Below are 27,820 nucleotides of genomic sequence, written 5' to 3'. Positions count from 1 at the left end.
CCTTTTTTCTTTCTGTCATTCAGACTTTCATTCATTCGATCTCTCTCACTCACTTGCTTTAACTCATTTGTTCTCACTCACTCACTCACTCACTCACTCACTCAATCACTCACTCACTCATTCACTCTCACTCACTCTCACTCTCTCACTCACTCGCTCACTAAGTCAGTCTCTCTCTCTCTCTCTTTTTCTTTTTATATATATTTTTTTCCGTCTTCTTCTTCTTCTTCTTCTTCTTCTTCTTCTTCTTCAGACCCTGTCATAGCACTAATGCCTTTCCAATACCACCAGCAGATGGAGACACTCCATTGCAACATTGGTTGTGAGCAGCAGTTTCTAAAAACAAATGCCTCATGGCGGATTTCCCATCCATCAATGGATGGTAAATTTTGTTTTTATCATTCACTGACCACAGAAACCAATGCATGGTCAAGCAACAGCAATGACACACCCTTGTGTATAGGCATGAGACCCTCATGTCATTTAACAGGATTCAGCACCACCCACAAGACAGCTACCTGTCATGTCATGTCAAACCTGCACAGGTGTGCTAGATTATTATTATTTAGTTTTATTTTATTTTTTTACACCAATCAGTGTGCAAACATGGTCATTAAAACGCTAAATGAATAGACGTTCATAAACCAGTCAGTGCAACTCATCATTTTGGTCTCCAATTCTCAAACTCAAATTCTCACCCACGGAGGATTAAATGAGAATCTTTCTTGTTTAACACTGGAATGGGGTGGTGCACTGTTCACTACCCGAAGATACTGCCACATCGGGTCAATGCATAGGGCGACAGAAGCAAGCTTCCAAATCAGCTCCCTTTCTCAAAAATCCATTTAATTTATGGTCCCCAGATAGGGAACGTATGTATCAGTATGTGCTCACAAGTCACCCAAGTGCAAGTATTCACACAAAAAAAAACGTGCCTCAGGATGCGATCTGTCGCAAGATCCTTTCTTTTTTTACACTTGATCTAAGCCAAAAGGCCTAGAGGGGATAACCGGGAAAGGGGTGGACCCAACCATGTCCCCTTCATGAGCACTCACATTACTCATAGGAATGGAAGGAAGGCTGGCAGCCAAACAGCCTCCCATACACTTTCTGGGTGGGTGGCAGTCAGCCACCCATACATACATACAGCACAGGCTAAACCCACATCATCACTTAAAAAAAGGACAGGCGACCATTGCACTCTGATGGAGCATTTAGCAATGCAATCCATAGCCTGGCTTTTGCCTGAACCCCCATCACTCCTCCTCTTGCATATAAGACAATATTTCAGATCTGCATATGAAAACAACACGCCTACCTTTGTTGCACATAGCTGCCTGCCTGTCTCTAGTTACCCCACTGGCTGTAGCTGCGTCCCTTCCGACATGGAATAACACCAACTGTAACGATAAACTGAAAATTAACAGTATAAACCTGCATCATTTTGGACTCTGGTATTTGCTGAATCCGGGTGACCTGACAATCGATGGTGGTGCCGCTGGTGATTCTGGCCTTCTTGGAATCTGTTGGGCCTATGTGTTAGCTCACACATCACTTGGGTATCCATGGTAACTACCACAACATGGTCATCTGCAGTTTACATCTAGCCCGTGGCATTGAATGGCATTTTAAAAGTGCTAAGGGTCCTGGTGCAATAATCCTCCCATGAGGATCAGCCTCAACGGCTTTGTAGATTGCACTCATGTCAGCAACTCCATATACATTTTTTTTTCTTCATGCTTCTTTCTTCATCCTTTTTTCTTTCTGTCATTCAGACTTTCATTCATTCGATCTCTCTCACTCACTTGCTTTAACTCATTTGTTCTCACTCACTCACTCACTCACTCAATCACTCACTCACTCATTCACTCTCACTCACTCTCACTCTCTCACTCACTCGCTCACTAAGTCAGTCTCTCTCTCTCTCTCTCTCTTTTTCTTTTTATATATATTTTTTTCCGTCTTCTTCTTCTTCTTCTTCTTCTTCTTCTTCTTCTTCTTCTTCAGACCGTCATAGCACTAATGCCTTTCCAATACCACCAGCAGATGGAGACACTCCATTGCAACATTGGTTGTGAGCAGCAGTTTCTAAAAACAAATGCCTCATGGCGGATTTCCCATCCATCAATGGATGGTAAATTTTGTTTTTATCATTCACTGACCACAGAAACCAATGCATGGTCAAGCAACAGCAATGACACACCCTTGTGTATAGGCATGAGACCCTCATGTCATTTAACAGGATTCAGCACCACCCACAAGACAGCTACCTGTCATGTCATGTCAAACCTGCACAGGTGTGCTAGATTATTATTATTTAGTTTTATTTTATTTTTTTACACCAATCAGTGTGCAAACATGGTCATTAAAACGCTAAATGAATAGACGTTCATAAACCAGTCAGTGCAACTCATCATTTTGGTCTCCAATTCTCAAACTCAAATTCTCACCCACGGAGGATTAAATGAGAATCTTTCTTGTTTAACACTGGAATGGGGTGGTGCACTGTTCACTACCCGAAGATACTGCCACATCGGGTCAATGCATAGGGCGACAGAAGCAAGCTTCCAAATCAGCTCCCTTTCTCAAAAATCCATTTAATTTATGGTCCCCAGATAGGGAACGTATGTATCAGTATGTGCTCACAAGTCACCCAAGTGCAAGTATTCACACAAAAAAAAACGTGCCTCAGGATGCGATCTGTCGCAAGATCCTTTCTTTTTTTACACTTGATCTAAGCCAAAAGGCCTAGAGGGGATAACCGGGAAAGGGGTGGACCCAACCATGTCCCCTTCATGAGCACTCACATTACTCATAGGAATGGAAGGAAGGCTGGCAGCCAACCAGCCTCCCATACACTTTCTGGGTGGGTGGCAGTCAGCCACCCATACATACATACAGCACAGGCTAAACCCACATCATCACTTAAAAAAAGGACAGGCGACCATTGCACTCTGATGGAGCATTTAGCAATGCAATCCATAGCCTGGCTTTTGCCTGAACCCCCATCACTCCTCCTCTTGCATATAAGACAATATTTCAGATCTGCATATGAAAACAACACGCCTACCTTTGTTGCACATAGCTGCCTGCCTGTCTCTAGTTACCCCACTGGCTGTAGCTGCGTCCCTTCCGACATGGAATAACACCAACTGTAACGATAAACTGAAAATTAACAGTATAAACCTGCATCATTTTGGACTCTGGTATTTGCTGAATCCGGGTGACCTGACAATCGATGGTGGTGCCGCTGGTGATTCTGGCCTTCTTGGAATCTGTTGGGCCTATGTGTTAGCTCACACATCACTTGGGTATCCATGGTAACTACCACAACATGGTCATCTGCAGTTTACATCTAGCCCGTGGCATTGAATGGCATTTTAAAAGTGCTAAGGGTCCTGGTGCAATAATCCTCCCATGAGGATCAGCCTCAACGGCTTTGTAGATTGCACTCATGTCAGCAACTCCATATACATTTTTTTTTCTTCATGCTTCTTTCTTCATCCTTTTTTCTTTCTGTCATTCAGACTTTCATTCATTCGATCTCTCTCACTCACTTGCTTTAACTCATTTGTTCTCACTCACTCACTCACTCACTCACTCAATCACTCACTCACTCATTCACTCTCACTCACTCTCACTCTCTCACTCACTCGCTCACTAAGTCAGTCTCTCTCTCTCTCTCTCTTTTTCTTTTTATATATATTTTTTTCCGTCTTCTTCTTCTTCTTCTTCTTCTTCTTCTTCTTCTTCAGACCCTGTCATAGCACTAATGCCTTTCCAATACCACCAGCAGATGGAGACACTCCATTGCAACATTGGTTGTGAGCAGCAGTTTCTAAAAACAAATGCCTCATGGCGGATTTCCCATCCATCAATGGATGGTAAATTTTGTTTTTATCATTCACTGACCACAGAAACCAATGCATGGTCAAGCAACAGCAATGACACACCCTTGTGTATAGGCATGAGACCCTCATGTCATTTAACAGGATTCAGCACCACCCACAAGACAGCTACCTGTCATGTCATGTCAAACCTGCACAGGTGTGCTAGATTATTATTATTTAGTTTTATTTTATTTTTTTACACCAATCAGTGTGCAAACATGGTCATTAAAACGCTAAATGAATAGACGTTCATAAACCAGTCAGTGCAACTCATCATTTTGGTCTCCAATTCTCAAACTCAAATTCTCACCCACGGAGGATTAAATGAGAATCTTTCTTGTTTAACACTGGAATGGGGTGGTGCACTGTTCACTACCCGAAGATACTGCCACATCGGGTCAATGCATAGGGCGACAGAAGCAAGCTTCCAAATCAGCTCCCTTTCTCAAAAATCCATTTAATTTATGGTCCCCAGATAGGGAACGTATGTATCAGTATGTGCTCACAAGTCACCCAAGTGCAAGTATTCACACAAAAAAAAACGTGCCTCAGGATGCGATCTGTCGCAAGATCCTTTCTTTTTTTACACTTGATCTAAGCCAAAAGGCCTAGAGGGGATAACCGGGAAAGGGGTGGACCCAACCATGTCCCCTTCATGAGCACTCACATTACTCATAGGAATGGAAGGAAGGCTGGCAGCCAACCAGCCTCCCATACACTTTCTGGGTGGGTGGCAGTCAGCCACCCATACATACATACAGCACAGGCTAAACCCACATCATCACTTAAAAAAAGGACAGGCGACCATTGCACTCTGATGGAGCATTTAGCAATGCAATCCATAGCCTGGCTTTTGCCTGAACCCCCATCACTCCTCCTCTTGCATATAAGACAATATTTCAGATCTGCATATGAAAACAACACGCCTACCTTTGTTGCACATAGCTGCCTGCCTGTCTCTAGTTACCCCACTGGCTGTAGCTGCGTCCCTTCCGACATGGAATAACACCAACTGTAACGATAAACTGAAAATTAACAGTATAAACCTGCATCATTTTGGACTCTGGTATTTGCTGAATCCGGGTGACCTGACAATCGATGGTGGTGCCGCTGGTGATTCTGGCCTTCTTGGAATCTGTTGGGCCTATGTGTTAGCTCACACATCACTTGGGTATCCATGGTAACTACCACAACATGGTCATCTGCAGTTTACATCTAGCCCGTGGCATTGAATGGCATTTTAAAAGTGCTAAGGGTCCTGGTGCAATAATCCTCCCATGAGGATCAGCCTCAACGGCTTTGTAGATTGCACTCATGTCAGCAACTCCATATACATTTTTTTTTCTTCATGCTTCTTTCTTCATCCTTTTTTCTTTCTGTCATTCAGACTTTCATTCATTCGATCTCTCTCACTCACTTGCTTTAACTCATTTGTTCTCACTCACTCACTCACTCAATCACTCACTCACTCATTCACTCTCACTCACTCTCACTCTCTCACTCACTCGCTCACTAAGTCAGTCTCTCTCTCTCTCTCTCTTTTTCTTTTTATATATATTTTTTTCCGTCTTCTTCTTCTTCTTCTTCTTCTTCTTCTTCAGACCCTGTCATAGCACTAATGCCTTTCCAATACCACCAGCAGATGGAGACACTCCATTGCAACATTGGTTGTGAGCAGCAGTTTCTAAAAACAAATGCCTCATGGCGGATTTCCCATCCATCAATGGATGGTAAATTTTGTTTTTATCATTCACTGACCACAGAAACCAATGCATGGTCAAGCAACAGCAATGACACACCCTTGTGTATAGGCATGAGACCCTCATGTCATTTAACAGGATTCAGCACCACCCACAAGACAGCTACCTGTCATGTCATGTCAAACCTGCACAGGTGTGCTAGATTATTATTATTTAGTTTTATTTTATTTTTTTACACCAATCAGTGTGCAAACATGGTCATTAAAACGCTAAATGAATAGACGTTCATAAACCAGTCAGTGCAACTCATCATTTTGGTCTCCAATTCTCAAACTCAAATTCTCACCCACGGAGGATTAAATGAGAATCTTTCTTGTTTAACACTGGAATGGGGTGGTGCACTGTTCACTACCCGAAGATACTGCCACATCGGGTCAATGCATAGGGCGACAGAAGCAAGCTTCCAAATCAGCTCCCTTTCTCAAAAATCCATTTAATTTATGGTCCCCAGATAGGGAACGTATGTATCAGTATGTGCTCACAAGTCACCCAAGTGCAAGTATTCACACAAAAAAAAACGTGCCTCAGGATGCGATCTGTCGCAAGATCCTTTCTTTTTTTACACTTGATCTAAGCCAAAAGGCCTAGAGGGGATAACCGGGAAAGGGGTGGACCCAACCATGTCCCCTTCATGAGCACTCACATTACTCATAGGAATGGAAGGAAGGCTGGCAGCCAACCAGCCTCCCATACACTTTCTGGGTGGGTGGCAGTCAGCCACCCATACATACATACAGCACAGGCTAAACCCACATCATCACTTAAAAAAAGGACAGGCGACCATTGCACTCTGATGGAGCATTTAGCAATGCAATCCATAGCCTGGCTTTTGCCTGAACCCCCATCACTCCTCCCTCCTCTTGCATATAAGACAATATTTCAGATCTGCATATGAAAACAACACGCCTACCTTTGTTGCACATAGCTGCCTGCCTGTCTCTAGTTACCCCACTGGCTGTAGCTGCGTCCCTTCCGACATGGAATAACACCAACTGTAACGATAAACTGAAAATTAACAGTATAAACCTGCATCATTTTGGACTCTGGTATTTGCTGAATCCGGGTGACCTGACAATCGATGGTGGTGCCGCTGGTGATTCTGGCCTTCTTGGAATCTGTTGGGCCTATGTGTTAGCTCACACATCACTTGGGTATCCATGGTAACTACCACAACATGGTCATCTGCAGTTTACATCTAGCCCGTGGCATTGAATGGCATTTTAAAAGTGCTAAGGGTCCTGGTGCAATAATCCTCCCATGAGGATCAGCCTCAACGGCTTTGTAGATTGCACTCATGTCAGCAACTCCATATACATTTTTTTTTCTTCATGCTTCTTTCTTCATCCTTTTTTCTTTCTGTCATTCAGACTTTCATTCATTCGATCTCTCTCACTCACTTGCTTTAACTCATTTGTCTCACTCACTCACTCACTCACTCACTCAATCACTCACTCACTCATTCACTCTCACTCACTCTCACTCTCTCACTCACTCGCTCACTAAGTCAGTCTCTCTCTCTCTCTCTCTTTTTCTTTTTATATATATTTTTTTCCGTCTTCTTCTTCTTCTTCTTCTTCTTCTTCAGACCCTGTCATAGCACTAATGCCTTTCCAATACCACCAGCAGATGGAGACACTCCATTGCAACATTGGTTGTGAGCAGCAGTTTCTAAAAACAAATGCCTCATGGCGGATTTCCCATCCATCAATGGATGGTAAATTTTGTTTTTATCATTCACTGACCACAGAAACCAATGCATGGTCAAGCAACAGCAATGACACACCCTTGTGTATAGGCATGAGACCCTCATGTCATTTAACAGGATTCAGCACCACCCACAAGACAGCTACCTGTCATGTCATGTCAAACCTGCACAGGTGTGCTAGATTATTATTATTTAGTTTTATTTTATTTTTTTACACCAATCAGTGTGCAAACATGGTCATTAAAACGCTAAATGAATAGACGTTCATAAACCAGTCAGTGCAACTCATCATTTTGGTCTCCAATTCTCAAACTCAAATTCTCACCCACGGAGGATTAAATGAGAATCTTTCTTGTTTAACACTGGAATGGGGTGGTGCACTGTTCACTACCCGAAGATACTGCCACATCGGGTCAATGCATAGGGCGACAGAAGCAAGCTTCCAAATCAGCTCCCTTTCTCAAAAATCCATTTAATTTATGGTCCCCAGATAGGGAACGTATGTATCAGTATGTGCTCACAAGTCACCCAAGTGCAAGTATTCACACAAAAAAAAACGTGCCTCAGGATGCGATCTGTCGCAAGATCCTTTCTTTTTTTACACTTGATCTAAGCCAAAAGGCCTAGAGGGGATAACCGGGAAAGGGGTGGACCCAACCATGTCCCCTTCATGAGCACTCACATTACTCATAGGAATGGAAGGAAGGCTGGCAGCCAACCAGCCTCCCATACACTTTCTGGGTGGGTGGCAGTCAGCCACCCATACATACATACAGCACAGGCTAAACCCACATCATCACTTAAAAAAAGGACAGGCGACCATTGCACTCTGATGGAGCATTTAGCAATGCAATCCATAGCCTGGCTTTTGCCTGAACCCCCATCACTCCTCCTCTTGCATATAAGACAATATTTCAGATCTGCATATGAAAACAACACGCCTACCTTTGTTGCACATAGCTGCCTGCCTGTCTCTAGTTACCCCACTGGCTGTAGCTGCGTCCCTTCCGACATGGAATAACACCAACTGTAACGATAAACTGAAAATTAACAGTATAAACCTGCATCATTTTGGACTCTGGTATTTGCTGAATCCGGGTGACCTGACAATCGATGGTGGTGCCGCTGGTGATTCTGGCCTTCTTGGAATCTGTTGGGCCTATGTGTTAGCTCACACATCACTTGGGTATCCATGGTAACTACCACAACATGGTCATCTGCAGTTTACATCTAGCCCGTGGCATTGAATGGCATTTTAAAAGTGCTAAGGGTCCTGGTGCAATAATCCTCCCATGAGGATCAGCCTCAACGGCTTTGTAGATTGCACTCATGTCAGCAACTCCATATACATTTTTTTTTCTTCATGCTTCTTTCTTCATCCTTTTTTCTTTCTGTCATTCAGACTTTCATTCATTCGATCTCTCTCACTCACTTGCTTTAACTCATTTGTTCTCACTCACTCACTCACTCACTCAATCACTCACTCACTCATTCACTCTCACTCACTCTCACTCTCTCACTCACTCGCTCACTAAGTCAGTCTCTCTCTCTCTCTCTCTTTTTCTTTTTATATATATTTTTTTCCGTCTTCTTCTTCTTCTTCTTCTTCTTCTTCTTCTTCTTCTTCTTCTTCTTCTTCTTCTTCTTCTTCAGACCCTGTCATAGCACTAATGCCTTTCCAATACCACCAGCAGATGGAGACACTCCATTGCAACATTGGTTGTGAGCAGCAGTTTCTAAAAACAAATGCCTCATGGCGGATTTCCCATCCATCAATGGATGGTAAATTTTGTTTTTATCATTCACTGACCACAGAAACCAATGCATGGTCAAGCAACAGCAATGACACACCCTTGTGTATAGGCATGAGACCCTCATGTCATTTAACAGGATTCAGCACCACCCACAAGACAGCTACCTGTCATGTCATGTCAAACCTGCACAGGTGTGCTAGATTATTATTATTTAGTTTTATTTTATTTTTTTACACCAATCAGTGTGCAAACATGGTCATTAAAACGCTAAATGAATAGACGTTCATAAACCAGTCAGTGCAACTCATCATTTTGGTCTCCAATTCTCAAACTCAAATTCTCACCCACGGAGGATTAAATGAGAATCTTTCTTGTTTAACACTGGAATGGGGTGGTGCACTGTTCACTACCCGAAGATACTGCCACATCGGGTCAATGCATAGGGCGACAGAAGCAAGCTTCCAAATCAGCTCCCTTTCTCAAAAATCCATTTAATTTATGGTCCCCAGATAGGGAACGTATGTATCAGTATGTGCTCACAAGTCACCCAAGTGCAAGTATTCACACAAAAAAAAACGTGCCTCAGGATGCGATCTGTCGCAAGATCCTTTCTTTTTTTACACTTGATCTAAGCCAAAAGGCCTAGAGGGGATAACCGGGAAAGGGGTGGACCCAACCATGTCCCCTTCATGAGCACTCACATTACTCATAGGAATGGAAGGAAGGCTGGCAGCCAACCAGCCTCCCATACACTTTCTGGGTGGGTGGCAGTCAGCCACCCATACATACATACAGCACAGGCTAAACCCACATCATCACTTAAAAAAAGGACAGGCGACCATTGCACTCTGATGGAGCATTTAGCAATGCAATCCATAGCCTGGCTTTTGCCTGAACCCCCATCACTCCTCCTCTTGCATATAAGACAATATTTCAGATCTGCATATGAAAACAACACGCCTACCTTTGTTGCACATAGCTGCCTGCCTGTCTCTAGTTACCCCACTGGCTGTAGCTGCGTCCCTTCCGACATGGAATAACACCAACTGTAACGATAAACTGAAAATTAACAGTATAAACCTGCATCATTTTGGACTCTGGTATTTGCTGAATCCGGGTGACCTGACAATCGATGGTGGTGCCGCTGGTGATTCTGGCCTTCTTGGAATCTGTTGGGCCTATGTGTTAGCTCACACATCACTTGGGTATCCATGGTAACTACCACAACATGGTCATCTGCAGTTTACATCTAGCCCGTGGCATTGAATGGCATTTTAAAAGTGCTAAGGGTCCTGGTGCAATAATCCTCCCATGAGGATCAGCCTCAACGGCTTTGTAGATTGCACTCATGTCAGCAACTCCATATACATTTTTTTTTCTTCATGCTTCTTTCTTCATCCTTTTTTCTTTCTGTCATTCAGACTTTCATTCATTCGATCTCTCTCACTCACTTGCTTTAACTCATTTGTTCTCACTCACTCACTCACTCACTCAATCACTCACTCACTCATTCACTCTCACTCACTCTCACTCTCTCACTCACTCGCTCACTAAGTCAGTCTCTCTCTCTCTCTCTCTTTTTCTTTTTATATATATTTTTTTCCGTCTTCTTCTTCTTCTTCTTCTTCTTCTTCTTCAGACCCTGTCATAGCACTAATGCCTTTCCAATACCACCAGCAGATGGAGACACTCCATTGCAACATTGGTTGTGAGCAGCAGTTTCTAAAAACAAATGCCTCATGGCGGATTTCCCATCCATCAATGGATGGTAAATTTTGTTTTTATCATTCACTGACCACAGAAACCAATGCATGGTCAAGCAACAGCAATGACACACCCTTGTGTATAGGCATGAGACCCTCATGTCATTTAACAGGATTCAGCACCACCCACAAGACAGCTACCTGTCATGTCATGTCAAACCTGCACAGGTGTGCTAGATTATTATTATTTAGTTTTATTTTATTTTTTTACACCAATCAGTGTGCAAACATGGTCATTAAAACGCTAAATGAATAGACGTTCATAAACCAGTCAGTGCAACTCATCATTTTGGTCTCCAATTCTCAAACTCAAATTCTCACCCACGGAGGATTAAATGAGAATCTTTCTTGTTTAACACTGGAATGGGGTGGTGCACTGTTCACTACCCGAAGATACTGCCACATCGGGTCAATGCATAGGGCGACAGAAGCAAGCTTCCAAATCAGCTCCCTTTCTCAAAAATCCATTTAATTTATGGTCCCCAGATAGGGAACGTATGTATCAGTATGTGCTCACAAGTCACCCAAGTGCAAGTATTCACACAAAAAAAAACGTGCCTCAGGATGCGATCTGTCGCAAGATCCTTTCTTTTTTTACACTTGATCTAAGCCAAAAGGCCTAGAGGGGATAACCGGGAAAGGGGTGGACCCAACCATGTCCCCTTCATGAGCACTCACATTACTCATAGGAATGGAAGGAAGGCTGGCAGCCAACCAGCCTCCCATACACTTTCTGGGTGGGTGGCAGTCAGCCACCCATACATACATACAGCACAGGCTAAACCCACATCATCACTTAAAAAAAGGACAGGCGACCATTGCACTCTGATGGAGCATTTAGCAATGCAATCCATAGCCTGGCTTTTGCCTGAACCCCCATCACTCCTCCTCTTGCATATAAGACAATATTTCAGATCTGCATATGAAAACAACACGCCTACCTTTGTTGCACATAGCTGCCTGCCTGTCTCTAGTTACCCCACTGGCTGTAGCTGCGTCCCTTCCGACATGGAATAACACCAACTGTAACGATAAACTGAAAATTAACAGTATAAACCTGCATCATTTTGGACTCTGGTATTTGCTGAATCCGGGTGACCTGACAATCGATGGTGGTGCCGCTGGTGATTCTGGCCTTCTTGGAATCTGTTGGGCCTATGTGTTAGCTCACACATCACTTGGGTATCCATGGTAACTACCACAACATGGTCATCTGCAGTTTACATCTAGCCCGTGGCATTGAATGGCATTTTAAAAGTGCTAAGGGTCCTGGTGCAATAATCCTCCCATGAGGATCAGCCTCAACGGCTTTGTAGATTGCACTCATGTCAGCAACTCCATATACATTTTTTTTTCTTCATGCTTCTTTCTTCATCCTTTTTTCTTTCTGTCATTCAGACTTTCATTCATTCGATCTCTCTCACTCACTTGCTTTAACTCATTTGTTCTCACTCACTCACTCACTCACTCAATCACTCACTCACTCATTCACTCTCACTCACTCTCACTCTCTCACTCACTCGCTCACTAAGTCAGTCTCTCTCTCTCTCTCTCTTTTTCTTTTTATATATATTTTTTTCCGTCTTCTTCTTCTTCTTCTTCTTCTTCTTCTTCTTCAGACCCTGTCATAGCACTAATGCCTTTCCAATACCACCAGCAGATGGAGACACTCCATTGCAACATTGGTTGTGAGCAGCAGTTTCTAAAAACAAATGCCTCATGGCGGATTTCCCATCCATCAATGGATGGTAAATTTTGTTTTTATCATTCACTGACCACAGAAACCAATGCATGGTCAAGCAACAGCAATGACACACCCTTGTGTATAGGCATGAGACCCTCATGTCATTTAACAGGATTCAGCACCACCCACAAGACAGCTACCTGTCATGTCATGTCAAACCTGCACAGGTGTGCTAGATTATTATTATTTAGTTTTATTTTATTTTTTTACACCAATCAGTGTGCAAACATGGTCATTAAAACGCTAAATGAATAGACGTTCATAAACCAGTCAGTGCAACTCATCATTTTGGTCTCCAATTCTCAAACTCAAATTCTCACCCACGGAGGATTAAATGAGAATCTTTCTTGTTTAACACTGGAATGGGGTGGTGCACTGTTCACTACCCGAAGATACTGCCACATCGGGTCAATGCATAGGGCGACAGAAGCAAGCTTCCAAATCAGCTCCCTTTCTCAAAAATCCATTTAATTTATGGTCCCCAGATAGGGAACGTATGTATCAGTATGTGCTCACAAGTCACCCAAGTGCAAGTATTCACACAAAAAAAAACGTGCCTCAGGATGCGATCTGTCGCAAGATCCTTTCTTTTTTTACACTTGATCTAAGCCAAAAGGCCTAGAGGGGATAACCGGGAAAGGGGTGGACCCAACCATGTCCCCTTCATGAGCACTCACATTACTCATAGGAATGGAAGGAAGGCTGGCAGCCAACCAGCCTCCCATACACTTTCTGGGTGGGTGGCAGTCAGCCACCCATACATACATACAGCACAGGCTAAACCCACATCATCACTTAAAAAAAGGACAGGCGACCATTGCACTCTGATGGAGCATTTAGCAATGCAATCCATAGCCTGGCTTTTGCCTGAACCCCCATCACTCCTCCTCTTGCATATAAGACAATATTTCAGATCTGCATATGAAAACAACACGCCTACCTTTGTTGCACATAGCTGCCTGCCTGTCTCTAGTTACCCCACTGGCTGTAGCTGCGTCCCTTCCGACATGGAATAACACCAACTGTAACGATAAACTGAAAATTAACAGTATAAACCTGCATCATTTTGGACTCTGGTATTTGCTGAATCCGGGTGACCTGACAATCGATGGTGGTGCCGCTGGTGATTCTGGCCTTCTTGGAATCTGTTGGGCCTATGTGTTAGCTCACACATCACTTGGGTATCCATGGTAACTACCACAACATGGTCATCTGCAGTTTACATCTAGCCCGTGGCATTGAATGGCATTTTAAAAGTGCTAAGGGTCCTGGTGCAATAATCCTCCCATGAGGATCAGCCTCAACGGCTTTGTAGATTGCACTCATGTCAGCAACTCCATATACATTTTTTTTTCTTCATGCTTCTTTCTTCATCCTTTTTTCTTTCTGTCATTCAGACTTTCATTCATTCGATCTCTCTCACTCACTTGCTTTAACTCATTTGTTCTCACTCACTCACTCACTCACTCACTCAATCACTCACTCACTCATTCACTCTCACTCACTCTCACTCTCTCACTCACTCGCTCACTAAGTCAGTCTCTCTCTCTCTCTCTCTTTTTCTTTTTATATATATTTTTTTCCGTCTTCTTCTTCTTCTTCTTCTTCTTCTTCTTCTTCTTCTTCAGACCCTGTCATAGCACTAATGCCTTTCCAATACCACCAGCAGATGGAGACACTCCATTGCAACATTGGTTGTGAGCAGCAGTTTCTAAAAACAAATGCCTCATGGCGGATTTCCCATCCATCAATGGATGGTAAATTTTGTTTTTATCATTCACTGACCACAGAAACCAATGCATGGTCAAGCAACAGCAATGACACACCCTTGTGTATAGGCATGAGACCCTCATGTCATTTAACAGGATTCAGCACCACCCACAAGACAGCTACCTGTCATGTCATGTCAAACCTGCACAGGTGTGCTAGATTATTATTATTTAGTTTTATTTTATTTTTTTACACCAATCAGTGTGCAAACATGGTCATTAAAACGCTAAATGAATAGACGTTCATAAACCAGTCAGTGCAACTCATCATTTTGGTCTCCAATTCTCAAACTCAAATTCTCACCCACGGAGGATTAAATGAGAATCTTTCTTGTTTAACACTGGAATGGGGTGGTGCACTGTTCACTACCCGAAGATACTGCCACATCGGGTCAATGCATAGGGCGACAGAAGCAAGCTTCCAAATCAGCTCCCTTTCTCAAAAATCCATTTAATTTATGGTCCCCAGATAGGGAACGTATGTATCAGTATGTGCTCACAAGTCACCCAAGTGCAAGTATTCACACAAAAAAAAACGTGCCTCAGGATGCGATCTGTCGCAAGATCCTTTCTTTTTTTACACTTGATCTAAGCCAAAAGGCCTAGAGGGGATAACCGGGAAAGGGGTGGACCCAACCATGTCCCCTTCATGAGCACTCACATTACTCATAGGAATGGAAGGAAGGCTGGCAGCCAACCAGCCTCCCATACACTTTCTGGGTGGGTGGCAGTCAGCCACCCATACATACATACAGCACAGGCTAAACCCACATCATCACTTAAAAAAAGGACAGGCGACCATTGCACTCTGATGGAGCATTTAGCAATGCAATCCATAGCCTGGCTTTTGCCTGAACCCCCATCACTCCTCCTCTTGCATATAAGACAATATTTCAGATCTGCATATGAAAACAACACGCCTACCTTTGTTGCACATAGCTGCCTGCCTGTCTCTAGTTACCCCACTGGCTGTAGCTGCGTCCCTTCCGACATGGAATAACACCAACTGTAACGATAAACTGAAAATTAACAGTATAAACCTGCATCATTTTGGACTCTGGTATTTGCTGAATCCGGGTGATCTGACAATCGATGGTGGTGCCGCTGGTGATTCTGGCCTTCTTGGAATCCGTTGGGCCTATGTGTTAGCTCACACATCACTTGGGTATCCATGGTAACTACCACAACATGGTCATCTGCAGTTTACATCTAGCCCGTGGCATTGAATGGCATTTTAAAAGTGCTAAGGGTCCTGGTGCAATAATCCTCCCATGAGGATCAGCCTCAACGGCTTTGTAGATTGCACTCATGTCAGCAACTCCATATACATTTTTTTTTCTTCATGCTTCTTTCTTCATCCTTTTTTCTTTCTGTCATTCAGACTTTCATTCATTCGATCTCTCTCACTCACTTGCTTTAACTCATTTGTTCTCACTCACTCACTCACTCACTCAATCACTCACTCACTCATTCACTCTCACTCACTCTCACTCTCTCACTCACTCGCTCACTAAGTCAGTCTCTCTCTCTCTCTCTCTCTTTTTCTTTTTATATATATTTTTTTCCGTCTTCTTCTTCTTCTTCTTCTTCTTCTTCTTCTTCTTCTTCAGACCCTGTCATAGCACTAATGCCTTTCCAATACCACCAGCAGATGGAGACACTCCATTGCAACATTGGTTGTGAGCAGCAGTTTCTAAAAACAAATGCCTCATGGCGGATTTCCCATCCATCAATGGATGGTAAATTTTGTTTTTATCATTCACTGACCACAGAAACCAATGCATGGTCAAGCAACAGCAATGACACACCCTTGTGTATAGGCATGAGACCCTCATGTCATTTAACAGGATTCAGCACCACCCACAAGACAGCTACCTGTCATGTCATGTCAAACCTGCACAGGTGTGCTAGATTATTATTATTTAGTTTTATTTTATTTTTTTACACCAATCAGTGTGCAAACATGGTCATTAAAACGCTAAATGAATAGACGTTCATAAACCAGTCAGTGCAACTCATCATTTTGGTCTCCAATTCTCAAACTCAAATTCTCACCCACGGAGGATTAAATGAGAATCTTTCTTGTTTAACACTGGAATGGGGTGGTGCACTGTTCACTACCCGAAGATACTGCCACATCGGGTCAATGCATAGGGCGACAGAAGCAAGCTTCCAAATCAGCTCCCTTTCTCAAAAATCCATTTAATTTATGGTCCCCAGATAGGGAACGTATGTATCAGTATGTGCTCACAAGTCACCCAAGTGCAAGTATTCACACAAAAAAAAACGTGCCTCAGGATGCGATCTGTCGCAAGATCCTTTCTTTTTTTACACTTGATCTAAGCCAAAAGGCCTAGAGGGGATAACCGGGAAAGGGGTGGACCCAACCATGTCCCCTTCATGAGCACTCACATTACTCATAGGAATGGAAGGAAGGCTGGCAGCCAACCAGCCTCCCATACACTTTCTGGGTGGGTGGCAGTCAGCCACCCATACATACATACAGCACAGGCTAAACCCACATCATCACTTAAAAAAAGGACAGGCGACCATTGCACTCTGATGGAGCATTTAGCAATGCAATCCATAGCCTGGCTTTTGCCTGAACCCCCATCACTCCTCCTCTTGCATATAAGACAATATTTCAGATCTGCATATGAAAACAACACGCCTACCTTTGTTGCACATAGCTGCCTGCCTGTCTCTAGTTACCCCACTGGCTGTAGCTGCGTCCCTTCCGACATGGAATAACACCAACTGTAACGATAAACTGAAAATTAACAGTATAAACCTGCATCATTTTGGACTCTGGTATTTGCTGAATCCGGGTGACCTGACAATCGATGGTGGTGCCGCTGGTGATTCTGGCCTTCTTGGAATCTGTTGGGCCTATGTGTTAGCTCACACATCACTTGGGTATCCATGGTAACTACCACAACATGGTCATCTGCAGTTTACATCTAGCCCGTGGCATTGAATGGCATTTTAAAAGTGCTAAGGGTCCTGGTGCAATAATCCTCCCATGAGGATCAGCCTCAACGGCTTTCTAGATTGCACTCATGTCAGCAACTCCATATACATTTTTTTTTCTTCATGCTTCTTTCTTCATCCTTTTTTCTTTCTGTCATTCAGACTTTCATTCATTCGATCTCTCTCACTCACTTGCTTTAACTCATTTGTTCTCACTCACTCACTCACTCACTCAATCACTCACTCACTCATTCACTCTCACTCACTCTCACTCTCTCACTCACTCGCTCACTAAGTCAGTCTCTCTCTCTCTCTCTCTCTCTCTTTTTCTTTTTATATATATTTTTTTCCGTCTTCTTCTTCTTCTTCTTCTTCTTCTTCTTCTTCTTCAGACCCTGTCATAGCACTAATGCCTTTCCAATACCACCAGCAGATGGAGACACTCCATTGCAACATTGGTTGTGAGCAGCAGTTTCTAAAAACAAATGCCTCATGGCGGATTTCCCATCCATCAATGGATGGTAAATTTTGTTTTTATCATTCACTGACCACAGAAACCAATGCATGGTCAAGCAACAGCAATGACACACCCTTGTGTATAGGCATGAGACCCTCATGTCATTTAACAGGATTCAGCACCACCCACAAGACAGCTACCTGTCATGTCATGTCAAACCTGCACAGGTGTGCTAGATTATTATTATTTAGTTTTATTTTATTTTTTTACACCAATCAGTGTGCAAACATGGTCATTAAAACGCTAAATGAATAGACGTTCATAAACCAGTCAGTGCAACTCATCATTTTGGTCTCCAATTCTCAAACTCAAATTCTCACCCACGGAGGATTAAATGAGAATCTTTCTTGTTTAACACTGGAATGGGGTGGTGCACTGTTCACTACCCGAAGATACTGCCACATCGGGTCAATGCATAGGGCGACAGAAGCAAGCTTCCAAATCAGCTCCCTTTCTCAAAAATCCATTTAATTTATGGTCCCCAGATAGGGAACGTATGTATCAGTATGTGCTCACAAGTCACCCAAGTGCAAGTATTCACACAAAAAAAAAACGTGCCTCAGGATGCGATCTGTCGCAAGATCCTTTCTTTTTTTACACTTGATCTAAGCCAAAAGGCCTAGAGGGGATAACCGGGAAAGGGGTGGACCCAACCATGTCCCCTTCATGAGCACTCACATTACTCATAGGAATGGAAGGAAGGCTGGCAGCCAACCAGCCTCCCATACACTTTCTGGGTGGGTGGCAGTCAGCCACCCATACATACATACAGCACAGGCTAAACCCACATCATCACTTAAAAAAAGGACAGGCGACCATTGCACTCTGATGGAGCATTTAGCAATGCAATCCATAGCCTGGCTTTTGCCTGAACCCCCATCACTCCTCCTCTTGCATATAAGACAATATTTCAGATCTGCATATGAAAACAACACGCCTACCTTTGTTGCACATAGCTGCCTGCCTGTCTCTAGTTACCCCACTGGCTGTAGCTGCGTCCCTTCCGACATGGAATAACACCAACTGTAACGATAAACTGAAAATTAACAGTATAAACCTGCATCATTTTGGACTCTGGTATTTGCTGAATCCGGGTGACCTGACAATCGATGGTGGTGCCGCTGGTGATTCTGGCCTTCTTGGAATCTGTTGGGCCTATGTGTTAGCTCACACATCACTTGGGTATCCATGGTAACTACCACAACATGGTCATCTGCAGTTTACATCTAGCCCGTGGCATTGAATGGCATTTTAAAAGTGCTAAGGGTCCTGGTGCAATAATCCTCCCATGAGGATCAGCCTCAACGGCTTTGTAGATTGCACTCATGTCAGCAACTCCATATACATTTTTTTTTCTTCATGCTTCTTTCTTCATCCTTTTTTCTTTCTGTCATTCAGACTTTCATTCATTCGATCTCTCTCACTCACTTGCTTTAACTCATTTGTTCTCACTCACTCACTCACTCACTCAATCACTCACTCACTCATTCACTCTCACTCACTCTCACTCTCTCACTCACTCGCTCACTAAGTCAGTCTCTCTCTCTCTCTCTCTTTTTCTTTTTATATATATTTTTTTCCGTCTTCTTCTTCTTCTTCTTCTTCAGACCCTGTCATAGCACTAATGCCTTTCCAATACCACCAGCAGATGGAGACACTCCATTGCAACATTGGTTGTGAGCAGCAGTTTCTAAAAACAAATGCCTCATGGCGGATTTCCCATCCATCAATGGATGGTAAATTTTGTTTTTATCATTCACTGACCACAGAAACCAATGCATGGTCAAGCAACAGCAATGACACACCCTTGTGTATAGGCATGAGACCCTCATGTCATTTAACAGGATTCAGCACCACCCACAAGACAGCTACCTGTCATGTCATGTCAAACCTGCACAGGTGTGCTAGATTATTATTATTTAGTTTTATTTTATTTTTTTACACCAATCAGTGTGCAAACATGGTCATTAAAACGCTAAATGAATAGACGTTCATAAACCAGTCAGTGCAACTCATCATTTTGGTCTCCAATTCTCAAACTCAAATTCTCACCCACGGAGGATTAAATGAGAATCTTTCTTGTTTAACACTGGAATGGGGTGGTGCACTGTTCACTACCCGAAGATACTGCCACATCGGGTCAATGCATAGGGCGACAGAAGCAAGCTTCCAAATCAGCTCCCTTTCTCAAAAATCCATTTAATTTATGGTCCCCAGATAGGGAACGTATGTATCAGTATGTGCTCACAAGTCACCCAAGTGCAAGTATTCACACAAAAAAAAACGTGCCTCAGGATGCGATCTGTCGCAAGATCCTTTCTTTTTTTACACTTGATCTAAGCCAAAAGGCCTAGAGGGGATAACCGGGAAAGGGGTGGACCCAACCATGTCCCCTTCATGAGCACTCACATTACTCATAGGAATGGAAGGAAGGCTGGCAGCCAACCAGCCTCCCATACACTTTCTGGGTGGGTGGCAGTCAGCCACCCATACATACATACAGCACAGGCTAAACCCACATCATCACTTAAAAAAAGGACAGGCGACCATTGCACTCTGATGGAGCATTTAGCAATGCAATCCATAGCCTGGCTTTTGCCTGAACCCCCATCACTCCTCCTCTTGCATATAAGACAATATTTCAGATCTGCATATGAAAACAACACGCCTACCTTTGTTGCACATAGCTGCCTGCCTGTCTCTAGTTACCCCACTGGCTGTAGCTGCGTCCCTTCCGACATGGAATAACACCAACTGTAACGATAAACTGAAAATTAACAGTATAAACCTGCATCATTTTGGACTCTGGTATTTGCTGAATCCGGGTGACCTGACAATCGATGGTGGTGCCGCTGGTGATTCTGGCCTTCTTGGAATCTGTTGGGCCTATGTGTTAGCTCACACATCACTTGGGTATCCATGGTAACTACCACAACATGGTCATCTGCAGTTTACATCTAGCCCGTGGCATTGAATGGCATTTTAAAAGTGCTAAGGGTCCTGGTGCAATAATCCTCCCATGAGGATCAGCCTCAACGGCTTTGTAGATTGCACTCATGTCAGCAACTCCATATACATTTTTTTTTCTTCATGCTTCTTTCTTCATCCTTTTTTCTTTCTGTCATTCAGACTTTCATTCATTCGATCTCTCTCACTCACTTGCTTTAACTCATTTGTTCTCACTCACTCACTCACTCACTCACTCAATCACTCACTCACTCATTCACTCTCACTCACTCTCACTCTCTCACTCACTCGCTCACTAAGTCAGTCTCTCTCTCTCTCTCTCTTTTTCTTTTTATATATATTTTTTTCCGTCTTCTTCTTCTTCTTCTTCTTCTTCTTCAGACCCTGTCATAGCACTAATGCCTTTCCAATACCACCAGCAGATGGAGACACTCCATTGCAACATTGGTTGTGAGCAGCAGTTTCTAAAAACAAATGCCTCATGGCGGATTTCCCATCCATCAATGGATGGTAAATTTTGTTTTTATCATTCACTGACCACAGAAACCAATGCATGGTCAAGCAACAGCAATGACACACCCTTGTGTATAGGCATGAGACCCTCATGTCATTTAACAGGATTCAGCACCACCCACAAGACAGCTACCTGTCATGTCATGTCAAACCTGCACAGGTGTGCTAGATTATTATTATTTAGTTTTATTTTATTTTTTTACACCAATCAGTGTGCAAACATGGTCATTAAAACGCTAAATGAATAGACGTTCATAAACCAGTCAGTGCAACTCATCATTTTGGTCTCCAATTCTCAAACTCAAATTCTCACCCACGGAGGATTAAATGAGAATCTTTCTTGTTTAACACTGGAATGGGGTGGTGCACTGTTCACTACCCGAAGATACTGCCACATCGGGTCAATGCATAGGGCGACAGAAGCAAGCTTCCAAATCAGCTCCCTTTCTCAAAAATCCATTTAATTTATGGTCCCCAGATAGGGAACGTATGTATCAGTATGTGCTCACAAGTCACCCAAGTGCAAGTATTCACACAAAAAAAAACGTGCCTCAGGATGCGATCTGTCGCAAGATCCTTTCTTTTTTTACACTTGATCTAAGCCAAAAGGCCTAGAGGGGATAACCGGGAAAGGGGTGGACCCAACCATGTCCCCTTCATGAGCACTCACATTACTCATAGGAATGGAAGGAAGGCTGGCAGCCAACCAGCCTCCCATACACTTTCTGGGTGGGTGGCAGTCAGCCACCCATACATACATACAGCACAGGCTAAACCCACATCATCACTTAAAAAAAGGACAGGCGACCATTGCACTCTGATGGAGCATTTAGCAATGCAATCCATAGCCTGGCTTTTGCCTGAACCCCCATCACTCCTCCTCTTGCATATAAGACAATATTTCAGATCTGCATATGAAAACAACACGCCTACCTTTGTTGCACATAGCTGCCTGCCTGTCTCTAGTTACCCCACTGGCTGTAGCTGCGTCCCTTCCGACATGGAATAACACCAACTGTAACGATAAACTGAAAATTAACAGTATAAACCTGCATCATTTTGGACTCTGGTATTTGCTGAATCCGGGTGACCTGACAATCGATGGTGGTGCCGCTGGTGATTCTGGCCTTCTTGGAATCTGTTGGGCCTATGTGTTAGCTCACACATCACTTGGGTATCCATGGTAACTACCACAACATGGTCATCTGCAGTTTACATCTAGCCCGTGGCATTGAATGGCATTTTAAAAGTGCTAAGGGTCCTGGTGCAATAATCCTCCCATGAGGATCAGCCTCAACGGCTTTGTAGATTGCACTCATGTCAGCAACTCCATATACATTTTTTTTTCTTCATGCTTCTTTCTTCATCCTTTTTTCTTTCTGTCATTCAGACTTTCATTCATTCGATCTCTCTCACTCACTTGCTTTAACTCATTTGTTCTCACTCACTCACTCACTCACTCACTCAATCACTCACTCACTCATTCACTCTCACTCACTCTCACTCTCTCACTCACTCGCTCACTAAGTCAGTCTCTCTCTCTCTCTCTCTTTTTCTTTTTATATATATTTTTTTCCGTCTTCTTCTTCTTCTTCTTCTTCTTCTTCTTCTTCTTCAGACCCTGTCATAGCACTAATGCCTTTCCAATACCACCAGCAGATGGAGACACTCCATTGCAACATTGGTTGTGAGCAGCAGTTTCTAAAAACAAATGCCTCATGGCGGATTTCCCATCCATCAATGGATGGTAAATTTTGTTTTTATCATTCACTGACCACAGAAACCAATGCATGGTCAAGCAACAGCAATGACACACCCTTGTGTATAGGCATGAGACCCTCATGTCATTTAACAGGATTCAGCACCACCCACAAGACAGCTACCTGTCATGTCATGTCAAACCTGCACAGGTGTGCTAGATTATTATTATTTAGTTTTATTTTATTTTTTTACACCAATCAGTGTGCAAACATGGTCATTAAAACGCTAAATGAATAGACGTTCATAAACCAGTCAGTGCAACTCATCATTTTGGTCTCCAATTCTCAAACTCAAATTCTCACCCACGGAGGATTAAATGAGAATCTTTCTTGTTTAACACTGGAATGGGGTGGTGCACTGTTCACTACCCGAAGATACTGCCACATCGGGTCAATGCATAGGGCGACAGAAGCAAGCTTCCAAATCAGCTCCCTTTCTCAAAAATCCATTTAATTTATGGTCCCCAGATAGGGAACGTATGTATCAGTATGTGCTCACAAGTCACCCAAGTGCAAGTATTCACACAAAAAAAAACGTGCCTCAGGATGCGATCTGTCGCAAGATCCTTTCTTTTTTTACACTTGATCTAAGCCAAAAGGCCTAGAGGGGATAACCGGGAAAGGGGTGGACCCAACCATGTCCCCTTCATGAGCACTCACATTACTCATAGGAATGGAAGGAAGGCTGGCAGCCAACCAGCCTCCCATACACTTTCTGGGTGGGTGGCAGTCAGCCACCCATACATACATACAGCACAGGCTAAACCCACATCATCACTTAAAAAAAGGACAGGCGACCATTGCACTCTGATGGAGCATTTAGCAATGCAATCCATAGCCTGGCTTTTGCCTGAACCCCCATCACTCCTCCTCTTGCATATAAGACAATATTTCAGATCTGCATATGAAAACAACACGCCTACCTTTGTTGCACATAGCTGCCTGCCTGTCTCTAGTTACCCCACTGGCTGTAGCTGCGTCCCTTCCGACATGGAATAACACCAACTGTAACGATAAACTGAAAATTAACAGTATAAACCTGCATCATTTTGGACTCTGGTATTTGCTGAATCCGGGTGATCTGACAATCGATGGTGGTGCCGCTGGTGATTCTGGCCTTCTTGGAATCCGTTGGGCCTATGTGTTAGCTCACACATCACTTGGGTATCCATGGTAACTACCACAACATGGTCATCTGCAGTTTACATCTAGCCCGTGGCATTGAATGGCATTTTAAAAGTGCTAAGGGTCCTGGTGCAATAATCCTCCCATGAGGATCAGCCTCAACGGCTTTGTAGATTGCACTCATGTCAGCAACTCCATATACATTTTTTTTTCTTCATGCTTCTTTCTTCATCCTTTTTTCTTTCTGTCATTCAGACTTTCATTCATTCGATCTCTCTCACTCACTTGCTTTAACTCATTTGTTCTCACTCACTCACTCACTCACTCAATCACTCACTCACTCACTCATTCACTCTCACTCACTCTCACTCTCTCACTCACTCGCTCACTAAGTCAGTCTCTCTCTCTCTCTCTCTCTTTTTCTTTTTATATATATTTTTTTCCGTCTTCTTCTTCTTCTTCTTCTTCTTCTTCTTCTTCTTCAGACCCTGTCATAGCACTAATGCCTTTCCAATACCACCAGCAGATGGAGACACTCCATTGCAACATTGGTTGTGAGCAGCAGTTTCTAAAAACAAATGCCTCATGGCGGATTTCCCATCCATCAATGGATGGTAAATTTTGTTTTTATCATTCACTGACCACAGAAACCAATGCATGGTCAAGCAACAGCAATGACACACCCTTGTGTATAGGCATGAGACCCTCATGTCATTTAACAGGATTCAGCACCACCCACAAGACAGCTACCTGTCATGTCATGTCAAACCTGCACAGGTGTGCTAGATTATTATTATTTAGTTTTATTTTATTTTTTTACACCAATCAGTGTGCAAACATGGTCATTAAAACGCTAAATGAATAGACGTTCATAAACCAGTCAGTGCAACTCATCATTTTGGTCTCCAATTCTCAAACTCAAATTCTCACCCACGGAGGATTAAATGAGAATCTTTCTTGTTTAACACTGGAATGGGGTGGTGCACTGTTCACTACCCGAAGATACTGCCACATCGGGTCAATGCATAGGGCGACAGAAGCAAGCTTCCAAATCAGCTCCCTTTCTCAAAAATCCATTTAATTTATGGTCCCCAGATAGGGAACGTATGTATCAGTATGTGCTCACAAGTCACCCAAGTGCAAGTATTCACACAAAAAAAAACGTGCCTCAGGATGCGATCTGTCGCAAGATCCTTTCTTTTTTTACACTTGATCTAAGCCAAAAGGCCTAGAGGGGATAACCGGGAAAGGGGTGGACCCAACCATGTCCCCTTCATGAGCACTCACATTACTCATAGGAATGGAAGGAAGGCTGGCAGCCAACCAGCCTCCCATACACTTTCTGGGTGGGTGGCAGTCAGCCACCCATACATACATACAGCACAGGCTAAACCCACATCATCACTTAAAAAAAGGACAGGCGACCATTGCACTCTGATGGAGCATTTAGCAATGCAATCCATAGCCTGGCTTTTGCCTGAACCCCCATCACTCCTCCTCTTGCATATAAGACAATATTTCAGATCTGCATATGAAAACAACACGCCTACCTTTGTTGCACATAGCTGCCTGCCTGTCTCTAGTTACCCCACTGGCTGTAGCTGCGTCCCTTCCGACATGGAATAACACCAACTGTAACGATAAACTGAAAATTAACAGTATAAACCTGCATCATTTTGGACTCTGGTATTTGCTGAATCCGGGTGACCTGACAATCGATGGTGGTGCCGCTGGTGATTCTGGCCTTCTTGGAATCTGTTGGGCCTATGTGTTAGCTCACACATCACTTGGGTATCCATGGTAACTACCACAACATGGTCATCTGCAGTTTACATCTAGCCCGTGGCATTGAATGGCATTTTAAAAGTGCTAAGGGTCCTGGTGCAATAATCCTCCCATGAGGATCAGCCTCAACGGCTTTGTAGATTGCACTCATGTCAGCAACTCCATATACATTTTTTTTTCTTCATGCTTCTTTCTTCATCCTTTTTTCTTTCTGTCATTCAGACTTTCATTCATTCGATCTCTCTCACTCACTTGCTTTAACTCATTTGTTCTCACTCACTCACTCACTCACTCAATCACTCACTCACTCATTCACTCTCACTCACTCTCACTCTCTCACTCACTCGCTCACTAAGTCAGTCTCTCTCTCTCTCTCTCTCTTTTTCTTTTTATATATATTTTTTTCCGTCTTCTTCTTCTTCTTCTTCTTCTTCTTCTTCTTCTTCTTCAGACCCTGTCATAGCACTAATGCCTTTCCAATACCACCAGCAGATGGAGACACTCCATTGCAACATTGGTTGTGAGCAGCAGTTTCTAAAAACAAATGCCTCATGGCGGATTTCCCATCCATCAATGGATGGTAAATTTTGTTTTTATCATTCACTGACCACAGAAACCAATGCATGGTCAAGCAACAGCAATGACACACCCTTGTGTATAGGCATGAGACCCTCATGTCATTTAACAGGATTCAGCACCACCCACAAGACAGCTACCTGTCATGTCATGTCAAACCTGCACAGGTGTGCTAGATTATTATTATTTAGTTTTATTTTATTTTTTTACACCAATCAGTGTGCAAACATGGTCATTAAAACGCTAAATGAATAGACGTTCATAAACCAGTCAGTGCAACTCATCATTTTGGTCTCCAATTCTCAAACTCAAATTCTCACCCACGGAGGATTAAATGAGAATCTTTCTTGTTTAACACTGGAATGGGGTGGTGCACTGTTCACTACCCGAAGATACTGCCACATCGGGTCAATGCATAGGGCGACAGAAGCAAGCTTCCAAATCAGCTCCCTTTCTCAAAAATCCATTTAATTTATGGTCCCCAGATAGGGAACGTATGTATCAGTATGTGCTCACAAGTCACCCAAGTGCAAGTATTCACACAAAAAAAAACGTGCCTCAGGATGCGATCTGTCGCAAGATCCTTTCTTTTTTTACACTTGATCTAAGCCAAAAGGCCTAGAGGGGATAACCGGGAAAGGGGTGGACCCAACCATGTCCCCTTCATGAGCACTCACATTACTCATAGGAATGGAAGGAAGGCTGGCAGCCAACCAGCCTCCCATACACTTTCTGGGTGGGTGGCAGTCAGCCACCCATACATACATACAGCACAGGCTAAACCCACATCATCACTTAAAAAAAGGACAGGCGACCATTGCACTCTGATGGAGCATTTAGCAATGCAATCCATAGCCTGGCTTTTGCCTGAACCCCCATCACTCCTCCTCTTGCATATAAGACAATATTTCAGATCTGCATATGAAAACAACACGCCTACCTTTGTTGCACATAGCTGCCTGCCTGTCTCTAGTTACCCCACTGGCTGTAGCTGCGTCCCTTCCGACATGGAATAACACCAACTGTAACGATAAACTGAAAATTAACAGTATAAACCTGCATCATTTTGGACTCTGGTATTTGCTGAATCCGGGTGACCTGACAATCGATGGTGGTGCCGCTGGTGATTCTGGCCTTCTTGGAATCTGTTGGGCCTATGTGTTAGCTCACACATCACTTGGGTATCCATGGTAACTACCACAACATGGTCATCTGCAGTTTA

General features: G+C 43.4%; 16 pseudogenes; all 16 read right to left on the bottom strand.

Moving 5' to 3' along the window:
* Window positions 1-743: 743 nt before the first annotated feature.
* LOC130286848 (U2 spliceosomal RNA) lies at window positions 744-1,007 on the bottom strand (annotated as a pseudogene).
* A 1,488-nt stretch (window positions 1,008-2,495) lies between these two features.
* Window positions 2,496-2,759, bottom strand: LOC130286847 (U2 spliceosomal RNA; annotated as a pseudogene).
* Window positions 2,760-4,245: 1,486 nt separating this feature from the next.
* LOC130286846 (U2 spliceosomal RNA) lies at window positions 4,246-4,509 on the bottom strand (annotated as a pseudogene).
* Window positions 4,510-5,981: 1,472 nt separating this feature from the next.
* LOC130286845 (U2 spliceosomal RNA) lies at window positions 5,982-6,245 on the bottom strand (annotated as a pseudogene).
* Window positions 6,246-7,725: 1,480 nt separating this feature from the next.
* LOC130286844 (U2 spliceosomal RNA) lies at window positions 7,726-7,989 on the bottom strand (annotated as a pseudogene).
* Window positions 7,990-9,498: 1,509 nt separating this feature from the next.
* Window positions 9,499-9,762, bottom strand: LOC130286842 (U2 spliceosomal RNA; annotated as a pseudogene).
* Window positions 9,763-11,238: 1,476 nt separating this feature from the next.
* LOC130286841 (U2 spliceosomal RNA) lies at window positions 11,239-11,502 on the bottom strand (annotated as a pseudogene).
* A 1,479-nt stretch (window positions 11,503-12,981) lies between these two features.
* On the bottom strand, window positions 12,982-13,245 carry LOC130286840 (U2 spliceosomal RNA; annotated as a pseudogene).
* A 1,489-nt stretch (window positions 13,246-14,734) lies between these two features.
* On the bottom strand, window positions 14,735-14,998 carry LOC130286839 (U2 spliceosomal RNA; annotated as a pseudogene).
* A 1,487-nt stretch (window positions 14,999-16,485) lies between these two features.
* Window positions 16,486-16,749, bottom strand: LOC130286838 (U2 spliceosomal RNA; annotated as a pseudogene).
* A 1,488-nt stretch (window positions 16,750-18,237) lies between these two features.
* LOC130288054 (U2 spliceosomal RNA) lies at window positions 18,238-18,502 on the bottom strand (annotated as a pseudogene).
* A 1,467-nt stretch (window positions 18,503-19,969) lies between these two features.
* On the bottom strand, window positions 19,970-20,233 carry LOC130286837 (U2 spliceosomal RNA; annotated as a pseudogene).
* A 1,477-nt stretch (window positions 20,234-21,710) lies between these two features.
* On the bottom strand, window positions 21,711-21,974 carry LOC130286836 (U2 spliceosomal RNA; annotated as a pseudogene).
* A 1,486-nt stretch (window positions 21,975-23,460) lies between these two features.
* LOC130286835 (U2 spliceosomal RNA) lies at window positions 23,461-23,724 on the bottom strand (annotated as a pseudogene).
* Window positions 23,725-25,212: 1,488 nt separating this feature from the next.
* On the bottom strand, window positions 25,213-25,476 carry LOC130286834 (U2 spliceosomal RNA; annotated as a pseudogene).
* A 1,487-nt stretch (window positions 25,477-26,963) lies between these two features.
* LOC130286833 (U2 spliceosomal RNA) lies at window positions 26,964-27,227 on the bottom strand (annotated as a pseudogene).
* Between the last annotated feature and the right edge of the window lie 593 nt (window positions 27,228-27,820).

This window comes from Hyla sarda, chromosome 8 (assembly GCF_029499605.1).
Source record: "Hyla sarda isolate aHylSar1 chromosome 8, aHylSar1.hap1, whole genome shotgun sequence".
Lineage (NCBI taxonomy): Eukaryota > Metazoa > Chordata > Amphibia > Anura > Hylidae > Hyla > Hyla sarda.
Note: the sequence above shows the minus strand (reverse complement) of the source record. Positions and strands in the feature narration are given on the sequence as shown.